The sequence below is a fragment of the Nannospalax galili genome, unplaced genomic scaffold (assembly GCF_000622305.1).
Source record: "Nannospalax galili isolate Female #2095 unplaced genomic scaffold, S.galili_v1.0 scaffold770, whole genome shotgun sequence".
NCBI lineage: Eukaryota > Metazoa > Chordata > Mammalia > Rodentia > Spalacidae > Nannospalax > Nannospalax galili.
The window spans coordinates 1,691,852-1,701,825 of NW_008328344.1; positions in this window are offsets into that span (position 1 = coordinate 1,691,852).

The window sequence follows — 9,974 nt, forward strand, 5'->3', positions numbered from 1 at the left end:
GTGAGTGGATAGAGATCACACAGTGTGGGCTTTGAAATGTGTACATTTGGATTTCGTTGTTAACTTTCCCCTTTATGAACTTCCAGTTGTCTAATCTAAAAATAGGCATCATGCTAGTACTCACCAGAGAGAACTGGTGTGAGGGGTAAATAAAGTAATCAAAAGCAAAAGGCTGGCATGTAAGTCTGGTTGTTTGAATGTGAAATGTCTCCCATAGGCTCATGTTTGGAACGCTTGTTGGCAGTGCTGTTTTGGGAAACTTTGGAGTCTTTATGGGATGGGACCTACGTGGAAGAAATAGATCAATAGGAGAGGGGCAGAAGAAGGGGACTTTGAAGGTGACATTCAACTGCTAATTCATGTTGGCAATCTTGGTATCCTTGTCCACCCCCATGTGAATGGTCTCTCCCATAAACTACTGCCGTGGACATGCTCTGCCATTCTTTCCCCCTATGATGATAGGTCGAAACTCTCTGAAATCATGAGCCAAAACAAATCTTTCTCCTTAAATTGTGAGGTAATTTGTTGCATCAACACAAAAGTAACTAACATTAAAGGAGTTTAATAAATTCTCATCTCCATTATCAGGATCTCTTCCCCACTGACCTGAGTGTCATCTCTTCATCTGTGGCCCTTAGGTTAGTCATCACATCCTCCTGAGAGCTTTTCCTATGTTTCAAATCTGAGTTACTATCCTCCTTCTCTTTATCAGTTTATTCCTATCAGATGACAGCACTTAGTTGAAACTTCTATTTACTTGTAAGTTCAATAGTCACACTTCCATTAGTAAGCACTTGTGGTTAAGACTCAAATGCAAATATTTTTCTTTCCATGTATGTAAACCACATTTTCAAATGGATATCAAGTTAAGAACACAAACACTTATTACATCACAAATAAAATTGTTTAGTGTCTCTTTCCACCTAGATAGGCCTTGAAAATCTTACTGAGGGGGCTCTGTGAACTGAGAAAGTTCTAGAACTGGTGCAGAAAAATGATGAAACTTTAAACTAGAGAGATAACAATGCATATTACTATTGTTATAATAGGCTATAGTTATGACAGTACCATAGTTAGCCAGGCCTGTAGTCCCAGTCACTCTGGAAACTGAGGCAGGAGGATGGCCAGGTTCAAAACCTATCTGGGCTAGAGTGAGCTCAAAGTCAGCCTAAGCCACTTAGTGGGACCTTGTCTCAAAAAGTGAAAAAAGAAGGGCTGGGTATATAGCTGAGTGGTTCTGTGCTCTTCAAGCAAGCACAAGACCTTGGGTTGAGTTTCCAATATTGCAAACCAACAACAGCCATACCTAATAAATAGCTAGTAGGAAATTGAGTATTTATAACTTCTGGGAATTGTTCCGAATACCTCCATGTTCTTTAAATACAATGGTCACAGGCTTGACATCTATAAACAGAAAGTCCATCCCATCACTCTATGTTGCAGAAGAGGCCAGAAAAATATGGAAAATAGGCTTCAGGTCACAGATGGTGATGTTGGAGGTGGTACACACTTGAACATCCTGATGTCAGACTCAAGGCCCAAAGCTTCCTGTCTACTGGTGCTGTTGGGCTGAAGACACTCAAAGGCGAGGCAGTCTCCCTGGCAGAATCACTTACAGAATCAGAGACTAGAGACAGGAGATGTTTTGAGTTATCTGAGTAGCACACACAGACCCCTGCATGTCACAGGGTGTTGTGGGGACCCTTGAGCACCCCTTGAGTGGGGGAGAGTTGGCGCGGAGCCACGACACAGACACCGGGAGTCAGGTGAGAAGCAGGCAGTGCGAACAACTGCAGATTCGTTTATTGTGGATATGGGGCTCCCTTATATCCCCCCTCCCGGTGTCCCATTGGCCCCAGTAGGCTTTCTCGGATCCTCATTGGCCCTCTCCACTGAGCCATCTTGTGTCAGCCATCTCCATGTCCTTTGGCAGAATACAGGTTAGACTCAGCCGGATGTTTTTGCACGTTTGCAGCGTGCATGTGCAGGTTATTCAGGCCGCACTTCTTCCTACATATCCACCCTTTTTCTCTTTAAGCTTTATGGAACTCTAGTAGGAGCCAAGATTCTTTACCTTGGCATTGTTGGCCCCACCTCAGGGGGTCCCCGGTATTATGGACCGTGCCTGTCTTAGGTTGGCTTGGTTAGCACACTCTTACCTGTCATTGACTACAGGCCCTCAAAAGGCAACCCCTGGGAAAGAATCCATTGGGTGTTCGAGGGGAAGGAAATTATATCGAGGCTTTATGGATCTCAGTGAGCCAGGACTGTAGGACCTTGCGGGGAGGTTTAGGACCGTGATGTTGAAGAGCCATGAGTGCCCAGAGGGTGGCAGTGTTAACATTTCTCTGGCATCGTATGTGCTGAAAGAGACATTTGAGGAGAAGTAAAATTAAGACAATACCTCCTAGCAAAGCGTAGGTGGCTAGTCAAGTCGGTGACAACAGGCTTTTGATGTTGTTTCAAATGGTTTTGAAGAACCCATTGTCAAGCACCAGGACGGGAGCCTGAGTATAATTTAATTGAATTATCTGGTCATGAAGCAAGATAGAATAGTTGAGGAATTATTGTGACCAGGAGCCTTTGATATATTGGGCCAACGTGTGTCTGGCTTGGGTTGTATTCTGGACCCGATATGGAGTCAGGCATATAGCGTTAAAACGGGGGTCACAGGCAAGTAGGGTTATTTCCCGTATAAGAGCTAACTCTTACCCCAATAAATCAACCTGTTGTTGTATAACATGGATGGCTTGGTATGCATGTTGGTTAATGAGATCTTGTGTATACAGGGCTTCAGCCGATCATGACACCACCTTGTTGAGGGTCTCGACTGTCGTGTCCTGTTGTGTCAATGCAACAGCAGCCGGTGGCACCTGCACCAATAGCTGTCACTATGGCTGTGACAATAGTGGCAGTAATGCCAAAGTCACGTTTTTGCCTATGTATGGGCTGCAAGTTAGTTTGTTTCATGAGGGTAACCGCATGAAAATGGGTAGCATTAACTACAGACAACCAAATGGCAGCCGGTTCACACACAAGAACAATGAGGTCAGCAGAGTAGCGCCAGCAAGCTGACAAATGGCAGGAGGCTTGCGAGCAATTTAGGTTGGAGTTGGTTAAGTCAGTGGTCAAGTTGGCTAGCAGCAGCAAAGATGGAGAAAGCGCTGAGATGGAGCAGAATTACCCACTGGATGAGCAGTCAGGGTTCTCTTCCATTCTTCTGTGGCAGGACAAATATTATGCACTGCACCGGGATCCAAATAGGAGTGGTGGCTTCCTGTGGGAACACACAAGCATATCCTCGCCCATGGGTTAGCAGTGGGGGGGGTGTTGCCATTGTGATGTCAAGGGGTCTCGCCATCGAACTAAAGGGAGGGGCATGGCTTGTGGGAGCGAGGCCCAATGCTTGTATGCTGGGCTAACATCCCGGTTGTCAAACGTCAGAAAATTGAGGTGAAACAGTGCCTTGGTCAAGGCCATGTTAGGATCCCACTTCGCTTCTGGGGAGGGTACTTGGCCAGCAGTGATTTAAGAGTTCTGTTGGTGCGCTCTACTATGCCCTGGCCTTGAGGGTTATAAGGAATACCTCTGGTGTGTTTAACTTTCCAAGAGGTTAGGAATGAATCAAGTTGCTAGGAGATGTATGCCGGGCCATTGTCAGTTTTAATTGCCCAAGGGACCCCCGTTATCAGCATTGCTGACTTAAGGGCCTTAATGACATGGTTAGCTTTCTCTCCAGAAAGGGCAACAGCAAAGGTGTAAGATGAACAAGTATCTACTGTCACATGTATGTAGCAAAGGCTGCCAAAGGGGGGATGGTGGGTAACATCCATTTGCCAGAACACACTGGGGATAAGGCCGCAGGGGTTGACCCCCCCCCCATGGTTGAGTGGGCCTAGGGGGCCCAAAGGGGCACATGTGGCACAGGCGTGGACCAGATGTTTGCATTGAGACATAGACAGCTCAGGCAGTAGTTTATGAATGCTGCGGGGGGTTAAGTGAAACTGTTGGTGTAGACTGCGGGCCTGTTCTAACAGGCTGTTGTCCACCAGCATGATCATTGCATCTGTCTTTTCATTACCTCGTGTGAGGATGCATGGAAGGCCCAAATGAGAACGGATGTGAGAGATGAACCATGGGTGGGCCCTATTTTCCAGACATTCTTGGAGGGTTTTCATAGGCCCAACGGGCTGGAGGGGTCCTTAAGGTATGAAAAGGAGAGAGAGCCCATACTGCTTGGACGGCATACTGTCTAAGAAGATATTCATGGGCTCATTTTTACATTCCACAAAAGTTTTGAGGAGGGCCAATAATTCTCCTAATTGAACTGACCCAGGGTTTGGGATGATGTGCGTGACATCTTTATCATTGGCCCTTTGAATCAGAACACCATACTTATCTTTATTGGCATCTGTAAAGACCAAGGTGGCTTTAGGTATGGGAGAGGAAAAGGGGAGGCTGCATGGCTTAACCACCAAGGGCAAGGTTTGGAGGTCTTGAATCCTTTTGTCCCTGGATAATGTGAATCCAAATTCCCCTGGAACCCAACCATAAGATTTTGGAAACTAAGGGAATCAGCCCATAATGGTGGAGTATTATGGAGGGGAAAGGGAAGGATTATGGAGTCAGGTTCTCTGTTATAAATCCTTTTTGCCTGTAGCCCAGCTTTGAGGGCCAGATTTAGGGCGATATCGAATTTGGAGGTATTTTTATGTAACACAGAATGGGCTTGGTGTATCCATATTAAGGGGCCATCTTGCCAAAGGACCCCAATAACCCCCGATGGGTTCCACATAACCAAGGCTATAAGTTGTTTATCTGGGTTATATCTCTGCAGGGTGGAGGAGAGTTCTTTCCTAACCCTTTCCAATAAAGTCATTGCAGAAGGAGAGAGAACAATCTTCTGAGAAGGACAAAAGGCTCCTTCCAAAAGGGAAAACAGGGCTCACATCTCGTCCAAGGGGATGAGTGGGAAGGGCTTTAACCAATTGATGGTGCCACAGAGTGTTTGAAATTCTATGAGGGAGTAACTTGGCTTAATTTGGAAGCTATAATCAAGGGGGCAGATCGTCTTAGTGATCTTATATCCCAAGAAGCCATACGGTGGAATGGTTTGGACCTTGTTCTGTGCCACCTGTAGGTTGAGGTATGCCAGATTATTAAGTAAGGCATTGGAAGCCCTCCTAAGGTAAGGCAGGTCAGGGTGGGCTAGAAGAATATCATCCATGTAATGGATAAAGAGTACATCCCCTGGGAGGTTATTAGTAGCATATGCAACAAATAGTTGGCATATTGTGGGACTATTTTTCATGCCTTGGGGTAGGACTTTACATTGCAATCTCATAGCTGGCTTAGCATAATTAGGTTCCCAGACCATAAAGGCAAAACGGTCCCAGTCCTGTGGTGCTAGGGGAATTGAAAAAAACAAAACAAAACAGTCCTTAATGTCTATCACAATGATATTATATGAGGGTGGGATTGCACCAGGGTGGGGCAGCCAGGCTGAGTAGAGCCCATCTTCTCCATCTGAGCATTGATGGCACGCAAGTCCTGGAGTAATCTATAACTATTATTTTTCTTTTTTATTACAAAGATGGGGGTGTTATGTTTACTAGTAGAGGGTTCCAGGTGCCTGAGGGATAGTTGTTCTTGGACCAGCCCCTTAAGGGCACACAATTTGGGTTTTAAGATAGGCCACTGCTCCACCCAATGGCGTCATCTGACATCCAGGTTAGGGCAATCGGGTTGGGCAGCCCCCAAATCGAGGGCTTGTGGGGGGCAGTGGCCCTTAGAATTGGGGGTGCTGACTAGTCGTGGACATGGGGCTGGCATGATAAGTGTTTCTGCCAGAAAGGCCAGATTTATCATGAGTGATGACATCATCAAGAAAGGCCCTGTCATCAGTGGTAATTACTACCCCCATATCCTCTAGAATGTCTCTGCCCCACCAAGTACGTGAGACGTCAGCCACCATGGGGATAAACGAGCCCTGATTACCATCTAAATCCTTCCAGTGAACTGGTCGGGCAGTGATTTTTGTATTTTGGCTCCCTCCTACCCCTTGTATCAAGGGGCCTGGACTAAATTTCCAGTGTGGGAAGTGGAGGGAGTAATCTATGGTTATAATAGTGACATCGGCCCCTGTGTCCACCAGGCCCTTGATGGGGGAGCCATCCAAATAAACAGTCATGAGCAGGGAATGGTTGAGGATCAAAGGGACTGGAGGATCTGTTTGGTCTCCCCCTCTTACTTGCGGGGCTGAGGAGCGCCCCGGGAGAAGTTTAAAGGAGGGCAGTTGTTTTGATTTTGGGAGCGGCAGTCCTTACCCCAATGATAGCCCTTATTACATTTAGGGCAGCGTGTTTTGGGTCATTCCCACGAGTCTCGTGATTCCGGGCAGTTGCGTGGAAGTGGCCTGGTTTACCGCAGTTCCAGCATGAGCCGCCAGAGGGTGGGCTATCTTGAGCCTGTTTACGCTCAGACAAGAGTACGCCCAGGGAGGCCATCAAGGCCTTGAGAGGACCAGATCTGGGGTCCAGATCTCTCATAGAAATGACCCATTTGTGAATGTTGCCATTACGGACTGCAACAACCGCATTGTGGGTGGGCGTATTAACACCCTCCCAGGTCAGTTGTTTGAGTAGGATATTGCATGTGGGACCGGGTTTCACTCTATGCTCAATGCCTCAGTAACTCAGGATAGAAAGTCAGTGAAGGACTCCCCAGACTGCTGGACCAACTTACGGAAGTATGTTGAGGGGTCCTGAGGGGTGCAAGGCTTTAGGGCCTTGAAGGCCAGATCAGCAACCTGCTGGAAATAGGCATGTACATCTATGGTGGCCTGGGTCACAGGGTTGATGTATTGTCCTTTGCCTGTGAGCATATCTAGAGTGACTGGGACCTGATTTTGAACATTAAGGCGGGCCTGAGATTCCGCGTGGTCCTCATAGGCAGAGCGCCATCTTAGGAAGGCTAAAGGATCTAAAACAGCCTTAAGGATATTATACCAATCATAATGGGTCTGAAGCTGCATGGCCCACTGTCTGAGGACTTGTTTGAAGTAAGGTGAGTCAGGGCCAGATTCTTTGGCAGCCTTGTGAATGAAGGACAGGTCTGCTAGTGGGGTGGGAATCCAAGGCTGATTGGTGGCATTAGGACCGACGTTTACCGGAAAGGCCATCAGGGGACAACCCCACAGGGGTGCCACCCCCTGAACAGGCCTCATAGCAGGAAGGGAGGGGGAGGGTCAGGAGTGGGAACAGGGTCCCCAGGCTTGGATGGGTAGGGGCTGGGCGGCAAGCAGAGCAAAGCTCCCACCAAGGGTACTGAGGAGGTGGGGAGATGGGATCAGGCCGCTCCAGAGACGGAGCCTGGGCAGAAGGTTTAGGGTGTGGTGGTTTGGGGGGAGCTGAGGGACAGACACTGTGGTGTTAACAAAGGGCCAGAAGTATTGTAGACAAAAGAGGGAAAGGGTAAGGAGAAAGGCAAGGATACAGAGGACTCCCCAGAGCACAGCAGAAGAGCCGCTGGCCGAGGCAAACATTAGAAGGTGAAGGAGAGAGTGTATCGGACCCAAGTGTCTTGTGCTTAGTGGGGACTTCTGTGGTTCATTGGCCATATGCTCACATGGTGTCTCCAGACAGGGAGCGGCGGTCGGGAGCCGCTCTTGGGTTCCACCTCCCAGGGGGTCAGCCCTTATGTTCCTTCCCAACTGACAAGGAACGCAAAGGACACCAAGGAAGGAGGGGAAGAGGAGGGGTCTCCAGTTCCAAGTGTCTTGTGCTTAGTGGGGACTTCTGTGGTTCGTTGGCCATATGCTCACATGGTGTCTCCAGACAGGGAGTGGAGGTTGGGAGCCGCTCTTGGGTTCCACCTCCCAGGAGGTTCCCAAGGAACGCAAAGGACACCAAGGAAGGAGGGGAAGAGGAGGGGTCTCCAGTGAGGACCAAAGACACACTGAATGCAGAAAGGGGCCAACTCACTGTAAACACAACAGGGGGTGCCTCACCGCACCGGAGAGAAGGGGATGACCGGGACCGCAGATGGAGAAAGAGAAAGGACGCCAAAATCAGAACAGTTAGTGCAATGCCAGCAAGAAAGAGCAAAAATGGCAATCCAAAAGAGAAAGGCGACTATCACCCAAAAAGCTAGGACCCACGGGAACTCAAGGACCATGCCAGCACAGACTCCTCAAGCCCCACATTGGGCACCAGATGTTGTGGGGACCCTTGAGCACCCCTTGGGTTGGGGAGAGTTGGCGCAGAGTCACAACACAGACACGGGGAGTCAGGTGAGAAGCAGGCAGTGCGAGCAGCTGCAGACTCATTTATTGCGGATATGGGGCTCCCTTATATCCCTCCTCCCGGTGTCCCACTGGCCCTAGTAGGCTTTCTCAGATCATGTCTGATCCTCATTGGTCCTCTCCATCCAGCCATCTTGAGTCAGCCAGCTCCATGTCCTTTGGCAGAATACAGGTTAGACTCAGCCAGATGTTTTTGGTGTGTTTGCAGCGCACATGCGCAGGTTGTTCAGGCCACACTTCCTCCTACAACAAGGTACCAGAATCCTGCTGTGTGACCCAAGGAAAGACAAACAGTGGCTTCTCCAGGGAATTGTGGACCAAGGCACCAAGTTTACTTTTTTTTTTTTTTTTTTTGGTCTTTTTTAGACAGGGTCTCCCTGTAGCCCAGCTGGCCTGGAACATGCATGTATGTAGACCAGGCTGGACTTGATCTCACAGAGATCTACCTGCCTCTGCCTCTCGAGTGCTGGAACTGAAGGTATGCGCCATCATGCCTGGCTCTCATAATGATTTTCATTTGAGCATATCATGACTTTGACTAATTCACTCCCATTTTCCATCTCTCTCCTACTAGTCCCATGCCTCTTCCTAAATAACTCCCCTTATGTCATAAATATATCACACACATATGAGCTTGTGCTGGATAGCTTTAGTGTCAACTTGACATACCTGGGTTGAGGGAGCCTCAATTGGGGAATTTCCTTCATAGAACTGGCCTGTGGCCCTGTCTGTGGGGCATCTTCTTGATTGTTGAGTGATGTGGGAGGGCCTAGCCCACTGTGGGTGGTGCCACCCCTGGGCAGGTGGGCCTGTGTTGCATAAGAAAGCAGGCTGAGCAGGGGCCAGGGGAGCAAGCCAGTAAGCAGCATTCCTCCATGGCCTGTGCTCCAGCTCCTACCTCCAGGTTCCTGCCCTGAGTTCCTACCTTGGGCTCCCTGACGAACTGCGACCTGGGAGATGTAAGCTGAATAAACCCTTTCCTCCCCAAGTTGGTATTGGTAAGAGTATTTTGTCACAGCAATGGAGACAAACAAACTAAAACAGAAATTGGTACCAGGAGTGGGGTATTGCTGTGACAGATCTGGCCTTGGTGTTTTTGGGAGGACTGTGGAAGTGTTTGGAACTTTGAGCTTGAAAAGCCATTGCATGCTCAGAGTTTGTTGCTGTGGAGCTTGGAACAGTTATGCTGAAAGAGTTGTAGACGATGGAGGCCTGGCTTGTGAAGCTTCAAAGGGAAGCAGAGACTATCAGGGCTGTTTATGTGAGATTTTGGATTGAGAATCTGTGGGTTCTGGTCGGCTGGAGCTGAAGAATCAGCTGTGATTAAGAAGAGACCAGAACCTGAAGTAATACCTTTGCCTTACTGGGACAATTGATGCTGGTTAGCTGGGGCTAAAAAATCAGCTGTAAGTAACAAGATACCAGCATCACTGTGATGAAATCTTCTGGGAGGTATTTCCTCAGGGTCAGCACACAGAGGGGATCTGAATCCATCTCTAGCTGGAAGAAGGACTTGGTAATATGTAAGAGTCTCCTGCATGGTTGTGGTGTTAAAAGCCTGAAGGGGTCACAAGGATCAGCTGTAGTTTGACACTCTGAGAGGCCAGGAAAAGCCATCAGGGAAAGTACAGCCTCAGTTGCAGTGAAGATGCCAAAATTTAAGAGGTCATGG